Source organism: Pipistrellus kuhlii, unplaced genomic scaffold (genome assembly GCF_014108245.1).
Source record: "Pipistrellus kuhlii isolate mPipKuh1 unplaced genomic scaffold, mPipKuh1.p scaffold_m20_p_3, whole genome shotgun sequence".
In the NCBI taxonomy this organism is placed as follows: domain Eukaryota; kingdom Metazoa; phylum Chordata; class Mammalia; order Chiroptera; family Vespertilionidae; genus Pipistrellus; species Pipistrellus kuhlii.
In genome coordinates, this window is record NW_023425529.1 from 82,742,098 (window position 1) to 82,755,622 (window position 13,525).

Below are 13,525 nucleotides of genomic sequence, written 5' to 3' on the forward strand. Positions count from 1 at the left end.
GCCAGGGACTGAAGTTGGAGAATCTCCGCCACATACCTATCTACCTTCCAGCAGTGACACTAGAGACAAAATGCCAAAGACCAGTTGGATTCACTTTATCAAGGCTTTAAACTTGCTTCTTTCCCTAAAAAAAAAAAAATGTTCTCTATGTTCTTCAGAAGGAAGTGCATGAGAGCACTTGAAGTTTTTGAAAGCTAAAGTCTGGCAACAGTTGCTGTGTTTACCTGGATGGGGGTGGGGAAGTGGCAGAAGAAAATACCTGTGATTGTGAGATTTGTTTCACGGAAAATCACTACCCCCTACAGAGAAATAAACAATGTCTTCAAGTCCTTGCAATCCTCTCCTTGACCTCCCAACTATGTGCAATTGCCTGGCTCATCTTTCAGTTCTATGAAGGGGAGGGTCTTAGTTAAGACTTCTTGGTTACAAAAGAAACCTGCTCAACTGGTTCAAGCCAAGGGGAAAGAAAATTAGCGGCAGCAGAAGTAGAGGGGGTTTTGAAGCTTACTGGGTTTCTCACAGACCACCAAGAGGTGGAATCAGGAGTGGAAACCAGTACCCAAGGTCACTGACCATATCCTTGAGTGCCTTGTTGCTTCTCTGAGGTTCTGCTTCCTTCTCTCCCTTTCACAGTGTCATCAGGGATGACCATCGGGACTCTAGCTTTATATAACTTCACAAGTACCAGCGTTTCTAGGCCTCAATTCTACATTGTCAAGAGAATCAGATTGGCCCAGCTTGAGCCAGGAGTTCGTTGCTGTCCAGTGCATTACAATCACAGTGTAATGGGCTCCTCTGAAGTCTAGCATCTTCACACTTGGTATTGGGTCCTATGAATTTTATTTTATTTTATTTTAAAATATATTTTATTGATTTTACACAGAGAGGAATTGAGAGGGACAGAGAGTTATAATAGAAACGTCAATGAGAGAGAAACATTGACCAGCTGCCTCCTGCACACCCCCCACTGGGGATGTGCCCGCGACCAAGGTACATGCCCTTAACCGGAATCGAACCCGGGACCTTTCAGTCCTCAGGCCGACGCTCTATCCACTGAGCCAAACCAGTCCCGGCTGGGTCCTATGAATTTTAATAGACAAGAATTGGGTCAACTTCCATGAAATTATGTTCTCTATGGTCCCTGTTTTCCTGCTCTTTCAGTTTAGCAAGTTGTGTTTTCATATTTTGTATTTCAGAAAGAAAAAAAAAAGAGTGGATTTACTGCATCAGTAGCAATGTTTCTTTCATTGTACCAAACTTGTTTTCCTTGAGGCTTGACAGTGATGGACAACACAAGGTGATAAAGCTGGAATCATTTGGGATATAAGGAAAAAGAGTAAGGAACTGGGCAATAGGTAATGGTTACAGAGTATCCACTGGCACTATGCAAAGTGCTCTCGGGAATAGCTGAGTAATGACAATTGACTGATTATGATGATGGTAATGGTGACAAAGAAATTAGAAGGGTGGACTTTTTTTTTCTAGCTGGTGTATTTACCGTATTTTTCGGACCATAAGACGCACTTTTTCCCCCCCAAAAGTGGGGGGAAAAAGTCCCTGCGTCTTATGGTCCAAATATAGCCTACACATATACTTTAAAAAAAAAGTTTTTTTACTTGCCCGGCTCTGTGTGGTCTCTGTGTGCTTGCCCGGCTCTAAAATGGTTCGAAATGCTGCTGTTTACTTTACAGTAGGGGTGTCGAACTCAATCAGAGAAGGGGCCAAAATCTAAAATCCAACCTAAATCGCGGGCCGAATGGTTTACTGAACAGTCATAAACTGTCATTGTGATGGAAACGCAGCGGAGTGCAGTGATGACAGCGTGGTGCGGGCCACATTGCAAGGCCTGGCGGGACGGATTTGGCCCGCGGGCCTTGTGTTTGACACATGTGCTTTACAGGGTTGATTACATGTGTTTATGACTGTGATATTGGGTTTTAATGCACATAAAATATTTTAGGACACTATTTGTTTCAGAATCTTTTTTTCTTCATTTCCCTTCTCTAAAAACTGGTGCGTCTTATGGTCCGGAGCGTCTTATGGTCCGAAAAATACGGTATTTATTTTTAAATACGTTTTTATTGTTGATAGTATTACAACTATCTCCCAATCCTCTACCCTTTATCCTCTTCTCTCAGCCCCTACTCCACCCCCTGCCCAGGTCTTCACTACCCTATTGACCGTGTCCATGGGCTATGCATATAAGTATATAAGTTCTTTGGTTTATCTCTAGAAGAATGGACTTAATGAGAAGACATAAGAATATGAATAGAGAAAAGAAGCACAAACAGTTGTTGCCATGTATTAAAAAGGAATCTTGAACTAAGGACTCAAAGATTTGAGTTTTAGACTTGGCTTTGTAATCTCAGACTAATGACTTAGCTAGTTGGGGTTCTTTAGTATAAAAAGTAGAGTGATCCTCTATGTCAGAAATTCCTGTGACCCTACAGTCTATAATTTCATGCCTGGAAGAGAAAGAGAATCTTGGATAAAGGGAGTGATCAAAGCCAGATGAAGACCAGAAATTTCTGGTTTTTTAGGGGAGAAAATTTTTCAAGAAAGATTGAAATGTTTAAGGACAGGCTTTGGTAGAAAGGAGAAAGCAAGGTTGGAGTAATAGGGAAAGCCCAAGATAATGGCTTAGGGGTAGAAATGAGAAGTATGATACTGCAGAAAGAACCCTAGACCAAAATATAATCTGGATAAATCATTTCTCTTTTCTGGGTCTCGGCTTTCTCCAGCTCTGTTTTTCGGAGCAGAGACTTGCATAGGGAAAAGAAAGCAATCAGGTTTGTCTAGCAGTTAGAGTCCAAGTTGAAGTATTAAAAAAATTAAGGTGGGTAAGAGTGAGTATCTTGAAACTTGTATTAAGGAATTTCCCTGGCTTAGAACAGGGTAATTGGTTTTTACTATTAAATTCCCTTTGGTTTTTACCATTAAAATTCCAAGGTTGCAAGCCGCTCTTCCTCATTGTAAATGTTGGTCAACTATCAAAGATTATCAATGTTCAGAGGACAGAAATCAGGATTGAGACAAACTATTTTATACATTGGTAGCAATAGCAGTTCTATAAGATGACTCCAATAAAGTTTAAGGACAGGAGAACAGTGTTGTTACAGGCAGACAAAGAACATGAACTACAATCCTGCAAAGAAAAAAAGGGCAATTTCAAAGAAAAAAAAAATGCTCCCAATATGCAGAATTACAATCTCTGAACACAACAACTTGCTGGGCTCTGTTTTGATTTCAGTGACTGGATGACTCAAGATGAAGGGCTTGCAAGTTGAGGCCTGAAATCCCCTCAGTTACATCAGGGGAAATTTAGAGGGGTAGTTGGCCATAACCTGTATTCACCTTTAAAAAAAAATAAATTCTCTATATCTGTCTCTATATCTATCTTTTGGTTCATCAGTTTATAATGCTCTTTATTATCCACAAATGAGTGAGGTCATGTGGTGTTTCTCTTTCATTGATTGGCTTATTTCACTCAGCATGATGTTCTCCAATTCCATCCAGGTTGCTGCAAATGATGAGAATTCCTTCTTCTTTATGGCAGTAAAGCAACAAGCAGATTGTCAAATTACAGCGGGGAGGGGAGGAGGATCTGGGGGAGATAATAGATCAACCGAAGGACTTGTATACATGCATATAAGTACAACCAATGGACATAAAACTATGGGGAGGGAGGGGCTATGGGGGAGGGAGGGAGGGGGGCAAAAAAAAAATCATTAAAATATGTAAAAAAATAAATAAATTAATTAATTAAAAAAAAAATAAATAAATAAAAAAAAAAAAAAAAAAATAAATTCTCACCTTAGGATATTTTCCTATTGCTTTTCAGAGAGAGTGGAAAGCATGCAGGGAGGGATAGAGAGAAAAAAACATTGATGTTAGAGAGAAACATCACCTGGTTCCCTACCACACACCCCCTGAGGGGAAGCAAACTGCAACCCAAGTATATGCCCTGGACCAGTGGGAATCAAACCTTTGGTGTACCAGCGGATTCTCTAACCACTTAGCAACACCATCCAGAGCATCACCTGTTTTTCAAGTAAAGTCTTTAAGGATCCTAACAAGGCAACTGAAGGGAATTATCAGTTCCTTAGGCTAAATTTTAGCTGCTAAAAGAACAAAATGAGAAGTTGCTGGGTTGAGGTAGAAGATGGGAGGGAAATAAAAGAATATAATGAGTTCAGAAGACTTACTTTTTAATTGTATATTAAGGTAAAGGAGCTGAGTGAAATAGTCTGAGTTCTCTTTGAAAAACTTCAGTGTGCTTTCCCTCTATGGCTACACTGAGAGCAGAGTAGTAGCTTACCAGGAGAGAGAGAGAGAGAGAGAGAGAGAGAGAGAGAGAGAGAGAGAGAGAGAGAGAGAGAGAGAGAGGGAGGGAGGGAGGGAGGGAGAGAGAGAGAGAGAGAGAGAGAGAGAGAGAGAGAGAGAGAGAATGATGATAATAATAAATTTTCTCTGAACTAAACCTTCCAAGCTCTATTCTATCCTAAAGAAAGAAAAGTGTCTCTCTGGGATTTCCCCCGCCCCTTCCCCCTGCATCCCTCATGTTTTATTCAGGATTGAATAATGAAAGGAAGAGAAATTTAAAAATGCTAATGTTGCCACAACTGGTTTGGCTCAGTGGATAGAGTCTCCGTCTGCGGACTGAAAGGTCCCAGGTTCGATTCTGGTCAAGGGCATGTACATTGGTTGACATTGGTTGCGGGCACATCCCCGGTGGGGGGTGTACAGGAGGCAGCTGGTCGATGTTTCTAGCTTTCTATCCCTCTCCCTTCCTCTCTGTGGAAAATCAATAAAATATATATATTTTAAAAATGCTAATGTTTATTGAGGGCCTTTGTATGCTAAGCACTTTCTCATCCACTATTTCTTTTAATCTTAACATCTTTACAGATGAGGAAACTGGAGGGTCAGAGCCTTTAAGTAATTTAGGGTCTTCCCATTATAAAAGGAAGAAGTGAGATTTTACCTCAGTCCAGCTCTGGGCCCGCACCAAAGGACAACAAATCAGGTCTACTGTAATTAGCCACCAGAGGACCAGATGAGTTTCATGGCTTAGAGCAATGTTCTCAAACTTGGGGGTGCAGCAGAATGTCCTAGAGGACTTTTTAAAATCCAGGCTGCTGGAATTCAAGCCAGAGATTTTGATCCTGCACATCTTGAGTCGGGCTCAAGAATTTACAATTCTATCAGGTTCCCAGTGGTGCTGATGCTACCATTCCTTCCAGGTTCGCACTTTGAGAATTACTGGCTTAGAGCTGTTTTCATGTTAAATAACGGAAGAACATCTCCAAATATGTGTTCTAAAGAGAGTGAAGTTAAGGAACATGGCAGTGTCACATTTGTAAATGAAGGCCTGCACATCCCCAACTGTCCTTATTCTGAATTCTCCATATTCTAAAAGCTGATAGAACCACACTTTCTTAATTTCTGTTGTAATGGCAAGATTTCGCCCCAAAATATTCAAATTTACAAATGTTTACAGTTATAGGATTCTGTATTTGTGAATTTGTATACTTGCTAATAAAATTTATTTGTAACCCCAAAATCAATCCTAGCAGTGCTTTTGAAGTCATACATGAACATGTTCAGAACTGAGAAAAATGTGAGTTGTCCTGAGCACATGCATGTTTCAGCTGAGGTCAAACAAGGTGACATTCCTTGTTGCAGCTCTCATTCTGTAAACATCCTATTCGAGGTCCATTTAACCATGTTTTTCACAGTTTTGTGTGTTTTTTTTCTTTTGTTTGTTTGTTTGTTTTTCCAGTTTTGTGTTTTTTATTGGTGATTTTGTTGCTTAAAAATGTTTCCAAACAGTGCTAAAGTGCTAGCTAGTGAGTTAGGTGGAAGAAGGCTATAATGTGCCTTACAGAGAAAATACATGTGCTAGATGAGCTTTGTTCAGGCAAGAGTTTCAGTGCTGTTGGCCATAAGTTCAACATCAATGAATCAACAATATGTATTAAATGAGCCGAAAGGAACCAGACCAATAGACATGAGAGTTTAAGAAATTTAATTGCTTTCTCTCACAGCAGGCTGAGACCAGTGTGTTGGTGTCAGCCCCAAGGGTGGTTAGGTTCCCTGGGTAAAAGTATGAAATATAGGGCCAGGCTGTGGGGATGTGAGTTGGTCAAGCAGAGGGGAGGGCAGGAACCAGTCAAGGGAGTCAGGGAGGAGAGTGCACAGGTTGGTCAGATGGAAGGGAGTTCTTACCTTGTTTCTGCAGATACCACCCACCTGCCCCGAGCTATGGGAAAAGGCTTATGCCCTATATTTCAGAAAACATGTCCAAGCAGGAGAGATTAAAGGTAGTTCATCCTAACAATCAGTTGATAAAAATGTGTGACCAGAGTTGTAGGACTCTAACCCTGTATTTCCCCTAGGAGCAATGATTCAATAATTCAGTAACATCATAGAATATAACTAGCATGAACAATGAGAATTGATTATATATGGTAAGGAAAGTACCTGAGGGGCTAAGGTGCAGGAAAGTACCACAAAAATTAAGATACAAATAAAAAGAGAAAGACTTGAACATTAAGCCAAAGACTACATGGCTTGGCAAATGCAAATGCATGTGTATAAATTGTATGCAAAACTGTGTTGTTTCTCTAGTTATTTCACATGCAGAATATAGGGAAATGTTACTGATATTTGTTATTGCAACATGTCAGCCTTCTTCTGCTATTTCCTTTCAGATATTTTGTGTTTACAAAGTGACTCTTATGCCCCAATCTCCACCAGCCCTGTCGTTGGAGAACTGTGAGAACCCTCTGTCCCAACGCCAGGCCCTCACATTCAGTACCCAGGCCTCTGGGGAAGAAGGGCAGGGGCCTCACAGTTGCTGTTTATCTCACTCCTGTTGTAACCAGAGAACAATGGGTCCTGCTGGTGAGAATAATACTTCCATTGTTGGCATAGTGGTTTAAGATGGGATGCCTTTCCTCTGCTTCTGTTTTCTCAGATTAGCAACTTTTCAAAGATGAGCTGCAATGCTGGGAAGCCAGAAGAGAAATCTAGTACCCAGTACAACGTAAAACCACACATACACAAAGAGTGCAAGGATGGCCTAGAACTCAGATCATACGTGACAAAGAGAACTCCGTTCTCACAGGTTTGGGTTGGGTTAGCTCTGCAGAAACCTACTGTCCTCAGCATGAGCTTAGTAGAACTAAACTGTCTGGGGAGGAGAGATCCAGCTCAAATGGAAGGGAGAGTGGCAGGACCCTCATTGAATCAGAACAATTCAGGATCATTGTCAGTTAAGTATATGAAGGTAGTCTCATTTTGTTTGTTTTTATGTTCTAACTGGAAAAGTTTGTGATTTTTATGCTCATTGTCATAGTCTTCAGACTGTCACTGGATCAAGATCAATTTTTGTGCTATCAACAGTTAATTTCACACCTAGCACTTACACTTTTCTCCTCTGTGACACTTGATGGCCAGTGCGAAAGGGGTTGGAGTGCCTACTTCCTCAGTTTATGCTCATGAGTTTAAACTCTGATGCTTTCTCTTACAGCACATTTGCTTTGTCTTTAGCTATTACTTGATGTAATGATGTATCTGGGGGCTAATCAAAATATTAATACTTTTTCTCCCACCATTTAAGTTCTTCTGACTTGGCTAATATCAAATTAACAGAGATATGTTAACAGGAGAAAATCAAAGGGTTTAATGCATGCACACGGGGAATTCACATAGACATGAAAATTCCAAAGACATTGAGGAATGTTGGGTATATAAGACATTTTTAAGACAAAGGAGAAAAGTGGGAAAGGTGAGGAGGGTGGAGTATTAGATTTCAGAAGTGAAAGTGGGTAATTTACAGGTAGTTGAGGGAGACTTGAAACCAGAGCTAGCAGGAAAATTCTTGCCAGGTGATTCAGAACAATAGGACACAGAGGGTATCTAGCTCACAGGCCCCTGCCTGAAGTTCTCTTCTTTACTATAATTGATTCAAATTAGACTAAGGCCAACATCTTAAGATCTTCTTCCTGAAGCTGGTTTCTCTGAATCTCTTGGGCAGAAAAGTGTCAAAAGTTTTTTTTTTCTGAGTCTTATTTCATAATAAACAGCTTAAAATCAATATCCCAAAAGGGCAGCTTCAGGATAGTAAGTTTTGGTTCCCTTCATGTTCTTATACTCTTCTTTCCTGTAGTCTCAGCTGTGGTGAGCCCCTAAGCTCAAGTCATGTCCTTTCTAAGGCAGTCCATAGCCAATGTCCATGGAGGGTGTAAAGACATGGAATTATTTAGTGACTAATTTTAGTTCCAGACTTAAAATTGGGGTTGAATGAGGCTGTTATCAGGCCTGCATGGCAGCTCAACTTCTCCTTCAACTCAATTCTACTTCCCCTCCTTTTTTTTTTCTCAGTTGTTGATCCCAAAGCGACCTTCTGATAAACTGAGACCATTATTAGAAGTCTCAAGCTCTCAGAAAAGTGTAATTTCTTCACTCTGTAGCTAAAATGAACAGAAAGAGACAAGTGTATGGAAAAGCCAAGAACAAAGAAAATATTGATGATCCATTTTTTTAAAATGCCTCTCCCATCACAGACAATGGTGGCTTATTGTATTTATTTTTTAAAAATATATTTTATTGATTTTTTAGAGAGGAAGGGAGAGAGATAGAGAGCTAGAAACATCAATGAGAGAGAAACATCAGCCAGCTGCCTCTTGCACACCTCCTACCGGGGATGTGCCTGCAACCAAAGTACATGCCCTTGACTGGAATCGAACCTGAGACCTTTCAGTCCGCAGACCAACGCTCTACCACTGAGCCAAACCCGTTTCGGCTGATGATCCATTTTTAAATGCCAGGCATATATTTTGCTTCTCTTAAACTCAGTTTCTTCTAGTGATCATTTTTGGATGGTGTTGTTATCCTCTAAAATTTGTATGGAACAGGATTGTTGCCACTAGATGTGGGGTGCTTTCCAGGTTGCAAGGAAAAGCACTTCCAGGGACCCACCCACAAGAGAGGATGAGGGCTGGTGGCAAAAATTATTTGGGAAGCAAATTAAAGAAGTTCCCCAATGTCTCATTTCTGTTCGTTTTGCCAAAGAAAATCAGGGCCTGAAATAGTCAATGTCCAGAGATTCTGTGCCATATTAAAGCTTAATTCAGTCCAGCAACCAGCTAGTTCAGCGTGTGTTTCTGGCTGCACTCTGTTGCTGTGCCTCCGTAGCTAGGCTCCAGCCTGGAGCCTGTGTTTGGAGTTTGAGTGGCAGTGAGCCATGCAGCTGCTAAGGCCACATGGCTAAGAGAGAGAACATGCAAATGAGAGAGAGAGAGAGAGAGAGAGAGAGAGAGAGAGAGAGAGAGAGAGAGAGAGAGAGAGGAGAGAGGAGAGAGGAGAGAGGAGAGAGAGAGAGAGAGAGAGAGAGAGAGAGAGAGAGAGAGAGAGAGAGAGAGAGAGAAAGTTAGTTTGGTAGGAACCAAGAGCTTTTTCATAATAGCCAATCAGCTTCCCAAACTTTCCTGCTGGCTTGCATTGGGGCCCACCCCTAGCCAATGATCTTTTCTCTAGATTAGACTTAACAGGCCTCATGGTTGAGTACCTCCCCCTGTGCCATTTTTCTTTATTGCTCCTGTGTTTAGTTCCCGCTCGGTTCTATTCCATCCCCCAGTGATGTGTGGGGAATGGACCAGTGGTTTGGGGAGGGAGGGTGGTGAAGCTGCTGCTTCCTGGTGAAGTAAATAGGCCTCTGCTTCCCAGCTGAATATGCTCAACAACATCTCCCCTTCGCTTCCTTTCTCATCAATAATGAGCTAACTATGGTAACAGTATGTCAGTTCCTCAAAAAATTAAAAGTAGAACCACCATATGATCCAGCAACTTCACTTTTGGGTGTATTTCCAAAGAAAGTGAAAACAGGGTCTTGAAAAGATATTTATGTACCCATGTTCATAGTAGCATTATTCACAATAGGCAAGAAGTGAAAGCGAGCAAATATCCACAAACAGATAAATGGATAAGCAAAATGAGGTGCACGCATACAACAGAATATTATCCAGTCTTAAAAGGGAAGGAAATTCTTACACATGGATGAATCTTGGAAATATTATGGTAGGTGAAATGAGCCAACCACAAAAAGACAAATAGGTAATGATTATGTTTATATGAAGTATCTGGAGTAGTGAAATTCAGAAATTCAAGTAGAATGGTACTTGCCAAGGGCTTGGGGGAGGAGGTAAGGAGAGTAGCTGTGCAGTGGGTCTAGAGTTTCAGTTTTACAGGATGAAAAGAGTTCTAGAGATTTGTTGTGCAACAATGTGAATGTACTTAGCACTACTGAACTGTACACTTAAAAATGGCTTAGATGGTAAATTTTGTTTGATGTATTTTACACAATTAAAAAAAAACTTTTATGTGGCAAGGAAACATTTAAGAGAGCATTTCTCAAACTTCGTTCTCTGCACACAATTCTCTGAAAATGGTTGTAGACGTGAGATCCTGCCCAGTGTGAGTGTTTGAAGGAGAGAAGTGAATTCTTCCCTGAAAGATACAACCGGAAAAAGATTAAGCCTGAAGAACCCTTCCCAGGGACATAGTGCCAAATGCAGGAGTTGCTCACCACAAGCCTTGCCATGTCGTGGCTGCAACAAAGGACAGGCACTTCATGTGTCCTGCAAAAATCATCTGAAGGCAGAATGGGGAAGAGTGGAGAGAGTGCACGGGTTCAGGGCTGCAAACTAGCTAGAGCTGGTTTTGTGCCACAGGCAAAGAAAACTGGAAGGAAACAACTATTTGCTGTGAATCTCAGAGAGCAATCACAATAGCAGGTGCTAAACAGGAAGAACCAGAAAAACGGTTTTTGAAGCCCTGCCTGCAAGGGCTCACAGACAGACACTTTAAAAGCAAAATTACACAGCAGTACCATTAGAATTTGAGCAGCCAGTGGCAAAAGCTGAAGAGATTCTGATGGTGCATCAAAGTCTCTCTTGAATTCTTGAGTGCCAGGTGGGGATCTGGCATTGGCCTTGGCTAGTGATAATAAAAGAGGAACCAAACAAACAAATCAGGGGAAAGCTAAATCTTGTATGGGGTTCACTTTCAGAGTAACCCTAGCTAATCGCCCAACTTAAAACTATTTTTCTCAAAGCATTGTCACTACCAGGCATTGCAGCAATACATGCCCCATGTGACACACAGGTACAAATGACCTGACTTGCTCCTAAGTTCACTTTATTGCCTTTTCGTAGGCCCCTAAAATTGCTTTATTAATTTAAAATGGTACCGGCTTGCCCTGGCTAGTGTTTCTCAATGGTTAGAGCCTCAGCCCATGCACCAAAGGGTTGAGGGTTTGATTCCCGGTCAGGGGCATGTGACTGGGTTGCAGGTCAATCCCCCCCCAGTGGGGCCATGTGCAAAGGCAACCAATCCATGTGTCTCTCTCACATGGATGCTTTTTCTCTCTCTCTTTTTCTATCTCTCTCTGTTCCCCCTTCCTCCCTCCCTCTCTTCCTGCTCTCTAAAAGAATCAACGAAAAAAAATATACTCAGGTGAGGATTAACAAAACAAACAAAACAAGACAAAAAGATGGTACAGATTTGCCCTGGATATTGTTGAACGTGTTCTCTTTGAAAAATATTTGCCTTTTCTTTTCTTCCTTCCTTTCTTTCTTCCTTTTGGCACCTTTTTATATTGTGGTAAAATACACATAACATAAAATTTACTAATTTTAAGTATGTAATTTAGTGGTATCAATTATGTTTACAATATTGTGTAATCATCACCAATGTCTATTTCCAAAGCTTTTTTGTAACCCTCTCCAGACCTTGGTAAACTCTTGATCTGCTTTCCTCTCCATGTATTTGCTTGTTCTGAATACCTTGTATAAGTGGTATCATATAATATTTGTCCCTTTGTGTTTGGTGTAGTTCACATATTGTAGAATAATGTTTTCAAGTTTCATTCTTATAGCATATGTCAGAATTTCCTTCTTTTTTAAGGCCAAATAATATTTCATTGTATGTATATACCACATTTTGTTTACCTATTCATTTGTTGAACATGTGGTTGTTTCTACCTTTGGCTATCTACACTAATAAAAGAGAAACATGCAAATTAACTATACCTTTGCAAAGTCCACCAGCTAATCAGGAGTGAGTTTGCACATTAACCCATCAAAGACAGCAGGTTAATGTGCATACACAGGCACTGAGCAGCGGGGTGGGGGTGAGGGAGAGCTGGGGACATGTCCCACTCCGCCCCAGCCACTCCAGGCTTCTGGGCGGCATGGGAGGCAGAACGGTGGCTGCAGGCTGGAGCAAAGGCAGTGCCAGCAGCCAGGGGAAGGGAGGCCCATTCCTGCAAATATCTCTGTGCATCGGGCCTCTAGTTGTAAATAATTCTGTTATGAACATGGGTGTATAATATCTATTGAGTTACTGCTTTCAATTCCTTTTGGTGTAAACCCTGAAGTGGAATTGCTGGATCATATGGAAATTCTAACTTTAGCTTTTCAGGAACTATCAATCTGTTTTCCATAGTGGCTGTGCTATTTTACATTCCCATCAGCAATGTATAAAGATTACAGTTTCTCCACATCCATACCAACATTTATTATTTTTAGTGTTTTTTTTTTTTAATATAATAAGCATCCTACTGGGTTTGAAGTGGTATTTCATGTAGTTTGATTTGTATTTCCCTATGTTTAATGATGTTAGCTATATTTTCATATGCTTACTGGCCATCTGTATATTTACTTTATCTGTATGTCTGTTCAAGTCTTTTGCCCTTTTGGGTTGGGTAGTGATTTTTGTTGTTGTTGTTAAATTGCAGGAATTCTTTGTATAGTCTGCATACAAATTCCTTATCAGATATATGATTTGCAAATATTTTCTCCCATTCTTTGTGCTATCTTTTCACTATTTAAAAAAAAAAAATTGATCTTAGAGAGAGGAATGGAGGGAGGAGAGGTGAGAGAAACATTGATGTGAGAAAAAAAACATAGATTGGTTGCCTCCCACATGCATTCCTTTCAGGAATTGAACCTGCAACCTGGCTGGGTATGTGCCCTGACCAGGAATTGAACCGGCAACATTGTGCCCCAATCAAGTGAGTCATAGAGTTCTTTGATGTAAAAAAATTTTAAATTTTGACGAAGTTCAGTTTACTTACTTTTTCTTTTGTTGTCTGTGCTTTTGGTGTCAGATGCAAGAAATTATTGCCAAATCCAATGTCATGAAAATGTTTTCTTCCGTGAGTTCTATAGCACTTATGTTTAGGTCTTTCATCCCTTTTTTAATTAGTTTCGTATATGATGTAAAGCCAAGGTCCAACTATGGTTTTTTGCATGTGTATACCTAATTTTCCTAACATCATTTGTTGAAAAGACTGTCCTTTCCCAGCTTTATTTTCTTTTATGTTTATGTTTTTAGGTTCTCTGCTTTGGTAAGAAAAACAGGAATTACCTAAATTATCCTCAAGTAAGCATTATTTAAGCAAAATACATTATATATAAGTAATTTGGAAACAAAATTAGTTTACTAATATTAGAGCTAT